This window comes from Notechis scutatus, chromosome 6 (assembly GCF_049901735.1).
Source record: "Notechis scutatus isolate UNSWTSFEM ecotype Mainland chromosome 6, rNotScu1.2, whole genome shotgun sequence".
Taxonomy (NCBI): Eukaryota; Metazoa; Chordata; class Lepidosauria; order Squamata; family Elapidae; genus Notechis; species Notechis scutatus.
This window is the reverse complement of record NC_142014.1, coordinates 47,733,834-47,743,718: the sequence shown is the minus strand read 5'-3', so window position 1 is coordinate 47,743,718 and position 9,885 is coordinate 47,733,834. Positions and strand designations below refer to the sequence as shown.

General features: G+C 37.8%; 2 non-coding genes across 2 annotated transcripts; one reads left to right on the top strand and one right to left on the bottom strand.

Moving 5' to 3' along the window:
* Nucleotides 1–8,552: 8,552 nt before the first annotated feature.
* On the bottom strand, nt 8,553–8,624 carry TRNAW-CCA (transfer RNA tryptophan (anticodon CCA)). The gene has a single exon. It is a non-coding gene; the product is annotated as a tRNA-Trp (tRNA).
* Nucleotides 8,625–9,191: 567 nt separating this feature from the next.
* TRNAD-GUC (transfer RNA aspartic acid (anticodon GUC)) lies at nt 9,192–9,263 on the top strand. The gene has a single exon. It is a non-coding gene; the product is annotated as a tRNA-Asp (tRNA).
* Nucleotides 9,264–9,885: the final 622 nt, after the last annotated feature.

Here is a 9,885-nt window from a genome sequence, read left to right as displayed (position 1 = left end):
TCATGAATAACTTGTGCGAATGTTTATTGAAACATGTTACGGCCGCCTCCTGTGTCCTGTTTTCCTTTAATAATTTCATTTGAAACTCTTGTTTCTTATCCTTTTGGATATGGTAGAACCTGTTTGAAACCTCAAAAGCATTTTGTATACAAGCTTATGTAGGACTAATCAAACTTTTTGCAAGGTGGCTTTTTTAAAAAAAGTACATTAATTGAATGACTAGCTCTTAATTTTGTTAAGATGGCTTTGGGACGCTTCATTATTTCAATTGAAATGATTGACAATTATAAGTCTGTGACTAACAACAGTTAAAAATAGACCAATAACAATAAATACATAAGCCATAATCACAAACATGACCAACTTACAGGATCTGCCATATGCTCCTGCTGTCCTGTCTAGTGATTTAATCACATCTTCAAAGACTTTGGCAATGATTTGGACTATTGTATCCTAATCTCCAGGGAGATGATGATCCAAAGAGACTATTACAGAAAAGACTCCCTTCCTGGGTATAGCCAGATGGCACTTTTTAATACACAGGAACTGTGGTGAGGCTCCCCTGCTAGATCTGTAGACAAAATTGGGGAGAGTAATTTCCTCAGATACCCTGCCCCATGCCATGAATGGATTTATAGGTAATTACTATAAATCTGGAGGCCAAAACATATAAAGACAAGTTGCTGGAATTGGGTATGTCTAGTTTAATGAAAAGAAGGACTAGGGATGACAAGATAACAGTGTTCCAATATCTCAGGGGTGGCCACAATTCTCTAAAGCACCTGAGGGCAGGACAAGAAGCAATGGGTGGAAACTAATCAAGGAGAGAAGCTACCTAGAACTAAGAAATCCTGACAGAACAGTTAACCAGTGGAACAACTTATCTCTAGAAGTTGTGAATTCTCCAACACTGGAAGTTTTTAAGAAGAGATTGGACAGCTATTTGTCTGAAATGTTATAGTGTTTCCTGCTTGAGCAGAGGGTTGGACTAGAATATCTCTAAGGTCCCTTCCAATTCTTATTCTATTCTACTAATACCTTGAAACTGGAAGCACGCCGGCAATCAATGCAGCTATCAGAGTAGAGGAATATAGGCATCAATCAAGCACACATAATTTGCCTGTGCTGCTGCATTTTGAACAGGCATGAGTACCTATTTTGTTTTAAAATGACTGGATTATGATAATATAAATATCTCTTCTGAGGTAAACTCGAGTCCTGATAATATGTACAGATTTTTTTTCTTGACAATAATAAGAGGTGGTTTGCCATTTTATTCTCAGTCTAGTTTACAAACATGAAATTTTGATGTTGCCTTCCAGTACTAACCAGATCCTAGTTGTGGATCTTGGCAGTCTGAAATCAACCAAGGTCTGCACAATGATTTCTGTTACTAATTACTTTGCTCTTAGAAGTTGGAGGAAGGAAAGAGGATCATCCACTCAATTTATAGGGGGAAAATAGTCAAAGAAGTGGCGGTAGCCCACACTTTGGGAGAAAGTAACTCCATAGTTGAGGCCAGTTTTGTGTGGTGTTAAGATGCAGAAGAAAAAAAAAAAGTATGAGTTCCAGTTCCACCTTAGGCACTGTTGGAAGAATTATCTTTCTGGGTTCAGTTCCAAGTGAGGAAAAGACACTGGAAACATGGGGGCTGTTTGGAAGGTTTAAAGGAAGGATGATCACATGCTTCAAGGTAACGGAAGAGATCAAGAAAGGCTGAGATGCTGAGAGTGCCTGGGTTTTATAAACTTTGTTGGGATTTGAATTGGAACTTGTATTCTGATTGGTTGCCAAACTCCCATGGAGCCATGCAGGGGCAACTCTGTAGGCTGTCCTGAGTTCCAAGTTTGGTTGAGCCTTGCTGAATGATTTATTTATTTATTTGATTTGCCAATTGTTTACAAGATAATAAGTATAAGTGTATACATAGTTGTGAATACATGAAATGGGTACATATAAGAAAAATAAAAGAAGAATAAGAGAAACAATAGGACAGGGACGGTAGGCACGTTGGCTCTTGGGCAATTGCTATACCTTTACCTAGAGATTTTTGTTATATAAAGTATTCTGGCCCAGGCCTTAATGGCCCACCCATTAACAAAAGTGAGGGTAAGTTTCTGCTTCTGAGTTTCTGCTTTTTTTAGGGGAAATGTTCTGCCTTTTTAATATTTTCTAAGATATTTCATTTTTCTAGGAGAGGGGTGGATTTTAACTTCCTACAGCACAAAGCCAGCTGGGTGATTTTGGGCCAGTTAGTCTCTCTTATCTCTACAAAAAAGTTTTAAAAAATATTACCAGGAAGGGACCAATCCAGGCAGATGCCGGTAGTTAAGACTGACTCCAAAGCAACAACCCTGCCCCAATTATAGGTGTTAAAAGAAACTAAAACAATATTTGTTGTTAGTCACTAAGTGTCCAACCCATTGGGATCCCATGGACAATGTTCCTCCAGGCCTTCCTGTCCTCTACCATCCCCCGGAGTCCATTTAAGGTCATGCTGACTGCTTCAGTGACTCCATCCAGCCACCTCATTCTCTGCTGTCCTCTTCTTCTTTTGCCCTCAGTCATTCCCAGCATAAGGCTTTTCTCCAGTAAAACAATATAGTTAGATACATATTTTTAATTTCAAAAAATCTTTTAATGAAGTAATGTAAGTAATAGGATTCTATGGCAGGAGAAGCTGATGGGGATAGGAACTTAATGTTAGGAGGGAGGATGGAATAATAACACAATTGCAAATAATGCTAATAAGGAAAATAAGTTGGACTTTAGAAAAAGAATCCAATATGCCTTTATAAAAAGTGTGAAGATCTGAAAAACTATATACAGGAATAGAAAGAGGAACCAATTTACAAAGGAAGTGTGAACAGATAGTCTGAAATCGTATAAATAGTTTCAGAAAAGTTAAAACTCAAAGGAAAAGCAGAGCTTCTCAGTTCCGGTTTTGGTTCCGTGTTTTACAAGGAGGAAGTACGTTGCACAAAGCAGCTATGAAGAACAGATAAAATGGTAGGAATGGAATTTACCTGATTGAAAAATGGCCTGGGAATACTTTTGTATTCTGAATGACTTTAAGTTTCCAGAGTCTGTTTAGGAAGTAATAATTTGGTGCTTTGGACTAAGACTCCATTTACAGTGTCCTTTCCCGGTGTGTTATCTTTCAGCTAGATTACTTATCCCCACAAAGCAATCTCTTTCTCTAAGTAGAGGGATGTGTATTTTCTTCCCACTTTGTGTGTAGAAATAAAAATTGCCAGTTAATCCACCTATTTCTCTTAGGTCATTATATTTATTTATTTATTTAGCATATGACATATCATACATGGAGTAGCAATATATATTAACATTTCATCTAGATTAGTAGAACACAATAAAATATTAATGTTACAAAGATCTATATTCCAGTGTTTAGGCTATATACCCATTGAATCATGATGCACTTCCATAGCGCGACAGCGTGAACTAAACAAACTAGCAAACTGCTGGCAGCCAGACTACTCTGCAAACTTTCTTAAAATACATGGAAACAAAAACAAAAACAAAAAATGGATCTTTTCAGGCCCAAATGACACAAGAGATCAGAAATATTTGAATTTGCCAAATCAATGCCAAGGGGCTCAGTAGATCCAAGACCCCATATGTTTTCAAACTTTTATTCGACAGTAACACATAGGCATAGTCACCCTCCAAGAAGCTGAGGCCGTTATAAAGGTAAAGGTAAGGATTTCCCCTGTACAGCTGTTGGAAGAATTATCCTTCTGGATTCAGTTCCAAGTGGGGGAAAAGACACTGGAAACATGGAGGGTATTTGGAAAGATGGTTTAATGCTTGGAGCTCCAAAGTTAAAAGAATGATCACATGTTTCAAGATGAAGGAAAAGAAGGAAGGGCCGACATGCTGAAAGTGCCTGGGTTTTATATACTCTTGGGATTTGAATTGAGCTTGCATTCTGATTGATTGTCAGACTCCCACGGGGCCATGCAGGGGCACCTCTGTAGGCTGTCCTGAGTCCCAGGCTTGGTTGAATCTTGCTGGATGATGATGTAATGAAAGGGCTTTGGGCAATTCCTATAGCTCTACCTGGAGATCTTTGTTATGTAAAATAGGCTGGCCTAGGCCAGATAATGGTCCATTAGCAAAGGTGGGGGACTGAGTTTCTGCTTATGAGGTGAGTTTCTGCTTCTGAATTTCTACTCTTTTTAGGGAAAATATTCTGCCTTTTTAATATTTTCTTGGATATTTCATTTTTCTAGGAGAGGGGTGGGTGATCACTTCTTACACAGCCATGTCTGAGTTTAGGAGGCAGTGCTTATCTCCGTTTCTTAGCTGAGGGACCCAGGGTGGTCCAAAGATCCTTCCATGGTCATCTAGCTAGCTTGACTATATGCCAAGGAACATGGAACACTGTTACCTTCACACCAAAATGGTACCTATTTATGCATTTGCATGTTTTCAAACTGGGCAGGAGCTGGGACCAATAATGGAAGAGTACCCCATTGAACACTATTTATGTTTCCAGTTGGGCTGTCAGCTTTCCAGCTGACAAGCTCAGTGTCTTTAACTGCTAAGTCATTATGCCCCTCTTGTCATTATACTACTTCAATAAAATGCTTAATTTAACTATCAATATTTATCAATCAATGCTGTTTCTATATTTCTATTTAATTTCTATAGGGGCATGTTAAAGGGCTGCTTTAAATATGATCAGGGGAAAAAACTTAGAAACTGGGATTTATACTTCTATAATTGCCCTAATAATTTTTTATGACAACCAACAATTTTTATTATAGCAACCAAATAAAAGTCTTTTCTTTTTTCTTCCCCATTGATGGATCCAATAGCCCTTGATAATTATTATCCTGTCTCTAACTTCCTCTTTTTAGGAAAGATGATAGAATTGGTGGTCCGGATTTCTATACTCTCTCCCTTTCTGTTTAACATCTACAGGAAATTCTGAATGAAGTCATCCATCAATCTGGGAATGTGATGTAAAAGAGCAAATGATCAGTGTAGTGTTACTACACCCTCGCAAGAGACCTAATCCAGCACCCCCTTCCATTGACACTTATCTAGCATCAATTTGCTTTGACCATTAGTAGGTCAGATTCTTATGTATAGATAGCATGTAATAAACTTGAAATGCTTTGAACTAAACTCTTGGTTCCTGGTTACTTGATCTGACAAAATAAAATAACATACAAAATAACATATAAAATAAAATAAGCTTCTAGCAAATGCTTTAAAGCTCATTGTTTGCCAGTTTACTTTGGTTTTCTCTTTTGTTAAGGAAGAGCAGTTGCCAACCAGTGGGCCGCGGCCCACTGTTGGTCCGTGAGAAAATTTTGGTGGGCCACAGAGAAATCTCATCCCCAGAGCACTCCTCCCAAAGCAATTAATCCAGGCTGTGCAGAAATACAAGGCTGTGCCGCCCACATGGCCCGCAGGAACCTTCCCTGCCCACTTACTCCTTACCCAGTAAACTTGCCTGCTAAATTGCTATTTTTCCTTTTTCCGACCATCATCTGTTCTGCTATGCTGGGAGATTTAGATTAGCTAGGAAGCAGGAAATGGTTGGATTTCTTGCTTTCTAGCTAGTCTTTAGATCTTCAGCTCTACTTTTAAGTACAGCCAAACCTCCCTTAGAACTGAAGGTTTGCTTGCAAGCAAATTCAGTGCAGACTCACAGCAAGCAAATTTGAGAGACTGAGCTAGCCGATGGCAGATAGATAGATTACTGAATGATTCTGTGAGCAACTCAATCTGCCTGCCTGCTTTGCCTGATTTTGGGTAAAGTTGCTCTTTTTAAAATAAAAAAATTCAATATTTACATACATGGTATGTTGTGAGTTAATTTTATGAGTTTGCTTGCAAGCAAATTTTATGTGACAGACTAAGCTAGCCGATGGCAGATATATAGATATCTGAATAAATCTGTGATTCTGTGAGCAACTCAATCTGCCTGCCTGCCTGCTTTGCCTGATTTTGGGTAAAAAGTTGCTCTTTTTTTATAAAAAAATCAATATTTATATCAATATTTATAATATTTACATACAAGCCATGCCCAGCCAGTCACATGACCACCAAGCCACACCCACAAATTAGGCCACACCCACATAACCAGTTAGTGGTCCCTGGGATCTAAAATTATGAGTTTGGTGGTCCCTGAGATCCAAAAGGTTGGCAACCCCTGTATTAGACTCCTTTAGCTCCCTAAGACCTAGAAACTTTATTAGGGGTATTATTTTTAGTTTTTGACTGAGCAAGTATAATCCACTTTTGTCCTTTTTATTTGAGGGTCAAGATAGTAGCTAATGCCCCTCTGGATATTTTACTTCCACTTCTTTTTTATCTGTAAGCCACTTGTTTTGTCCTCTGCACATTCGGATCATCAACTTAGCAGATAATGTATATGCGTTTCCCATATTAACTCTTACATATAAACATGGATCATTTCTTCTCTGCTCAAACATGCAGTTTACAAGTTTGATTTAGTTTTCTCAGACCATGCTTTGCTTTAGCTTTAGCTCTAGCTCAAATATAGATTTTTGCAATTTATACACCAGTTTCTCACCCTTCACTTTCCCACCTATTCAAAATCTGATGGCTGGCATAGGTTGATATGTAGGTATCTAGACATTTTAAAGAATTTAAAATATTTTAAATATATAAAAAGCTTACTATGTTGATAAGGTGAAAGCAATAAAATTTAATTTTACTCATAAGTGATGTGCTGGTATCCAATCCATACATTAACATGCTAAGCAAAATGAACATCAGTGTACTTTGTTTTTTCATACCACATAGTCTTTCATTTCAATTAAGCTAAACATCTGTTTTCCTTCTTATTCTATATATGTTTAATTAGAAAAAGATAATTAAGGACTATATTGTCAGTGAAGGAATATTTCGAATCTACTGTGGTTTGATATTACCCAAGCTAATCTACTACCATTTTAATTATGCCAGTCCACCCAAAGTGAATCAAGTCAAATGCTTAATTAAGATCGTAATTATGATAATGATCTCAATGAGTTTAGACATATATGCCAGAGGTATACTTAGAGCTATTACTAAGGTAGTTTGGAAACTAGTTGGACTACGATATAGTATCATCTGTCACAATCTTTTCTTGCTGGAGAAACCTGGAGTAGACCTATGGTTTCTCCAGCAACGTAACCTCTGGAACAGATCTTTAGATTGTATACAATTGTACAAATTTACATAATATAGCCATTTAACTGAATGTGCAAATACTCAACAAATCTGGATGTATTACGAGATATGGGCTACAGATCCATACAGAGTTTATTATGAAGTTCAAAATAAAACACATTAAAAATAAAATAAGAATATACAAAATAATAAATTGTTAAAATTGGTGGTAGGATATTCAGGGTCTAATTTTACAGGCAGTAAAACCGAATTTGTCTATGATCAAGGAAACTAAATCATACTGATCTGAAGGCAACAACTGTACATAACAAAATCAGAACTCCCCCCCCCCTGTGTTTTACCACGTAAGTTATAAAAGGTGGGTCCTTAGGATCTTTATAGAGTGTAAAGTATAAGAGAACAAGAGCTGTAATTTCAATAGCCCCTTTTTTATATTACCCTTCCAAAACTGCTTTGCGGAGAATGTTGAAAAATATACTGGTGTAAGATTTCACAACTGCTATCCTTTAGGGTTCAGGGTTTGGTGATTGTTTTATTTCATTAAATTATATTTAATTATGTTATTTAATTTATTAAATAACAATTTTTATTAAATAAAATTCGAAATATGAACCTGATATTACCATTTCCTCATTCAAAAGAACATTAATTTAGCATGATATAATGCTCTTGTTGGGCAGTGTTGGATTACCAGGGTTCCAGGAGAACACATTTCCTGACATTTTGCCAGCAACTATAACTGGCATCTTCAGAGGCAAAGATGCCGGCCACATTGCCAATAAAGTGGCAGACTCCCTTGGCAAGGGCCTATACGTGAGAAGATGTTCATTAAATGCTGCCATAGGCATCCTTATTACAGGTTGTCCTTGGTTTAACATTAGTTCATTTAGTGACAGAATGAAGTTACAGTAGCACTGAAAGAAGTGATTTACAACTGTTTTTCACACTTGCAGCATCTCCATGGACACGTGATCAAAATTCAGATGATTGGCAAGTGACTCATATTTATGACATATTTATCCTGGGGCCATGTGAACACCTTTTGCAAACTGCTGACAATGGGAAAGTCAGATGCACTTAACAACTGTGTTAATAACTTAACCACTGCAGTGATTCACTTAACAACTGTGGCAGAGAGGTTGTAAAATAGGGCAAAAGTCATTTAACAAATGTCTCACTTAGCAACAGAAATGTTGGGCTCAATTATGATCCACTCTCCCAGCCATTTTTTTCTAGCTTAAGAAAAGGAAGCTGTGGTACTGACAACTAGGGAAATATGGTGTAAAATCTATATTAAGGTGATACCTTTATTCGATTAATTATCATTGACGATGAAGTGTTTTCAAGAATTTTAAACAAACGAGAATAGGCTAAAAAGCTGACCCCGACGTGATTCGAACACGCAGCCTTCTGATCTGGAGTCAGACGCGCTACCGTTGCGCCACGAGGTCTTGCGGATTTGCACCAGGCAAAGCTGTACAACTGCCTGAATGTTACTTCTTCACTTTTCAAAGTAGTGGTTTACAAGAGCAGAGCACACGAAAAAGAGAATCGTGGTCAGTCTCATAACTAGCCATGAATATCTATTCTGTCATTCGGAATTTCCCCTGCAGGGCCAGGTGACCCACTGGCTTCGAAAAACACACAGGGTGAACGACTATGGAAGTCTTCTCCCTACTTTTGGCTCGGTATTTTATTTACCTTTCTGTTCCTTTCCCATTTGCTTGGTTTCTTGAATTCCAGCAGCCTTTCAGAAAACGGTCACATTTCTACGCGCCATCCATTTGCTTAGCAGGGTAGCAGACTTTTAACCTAAAACAGTGGCTCTTTCTTTCCCGAGCAGACCCCGTTCCTGCGCGGCTTCGACTGCTAATAATTGGTGAGTCTCTTACTTTGTTTGTATCTAACGTCTTGTGGGGTTTCTAATTAAACATGCTTGGAAATTGGGCCCGTTCAGATTACAGCACGACTTTTAAAAGCGATATGGGTGGAGGAAAGAAGACACATTTTCATCCACTTCCTCGTTAGTATAGTGGTAAGTATCCCCGCCTGTCACGCGGGAGACCGGGGTTCGATTCCCCGACGGGGAGAATGGGTATTTATTTTTGCTTCGGTTTTATTTTTCTATCAATTTACGAGGTGATCAGCCCAGTGCATGATTTTAAATATTTTACCGCCAATTAAAAGTGAGGGGGCAACTTAAATTCAAGTCGGTTTTTTTCACAGCCAGGGTTTACTAGTATTGCTTACACATTTTACGTAGTACAATTGTTTTTTTGGTTTTTTTTCTTTGTTGTGCCCATGGTAATGCAATTGTCATGTTAATCGAAATCTAGATAAATCTTCTCAATTTAGTATTCTCCAGATGTGTTGGATTTCAATTCCCAGTAAAACAGCAGTCTCACATCCTGATAGTCTCACATCCTGGCTGGGAAATTATGAGAGCTGAAGTCCACACTCCTTAAAGTTCCCAAAATTGAGAAACTTTGGTGTAATGGCAGAGTTCTTCACGGCTGTTTCCTTTACTGTCAATTGTTGATCTTAAAAGGCAGAAGCTGCTCACTTCTCTTTCTTGAGAAATCTCTTTCTTGTCAGTTCTAAGGCCAGCTGCTGTATTTGTTACTAATTATATCTTTTCTACATTTGACCTTACTTTCATTTTTTTCATTGTGTTTAGTGAGTTTATAAGAGCTTTCAGATCATTTCCTTTTT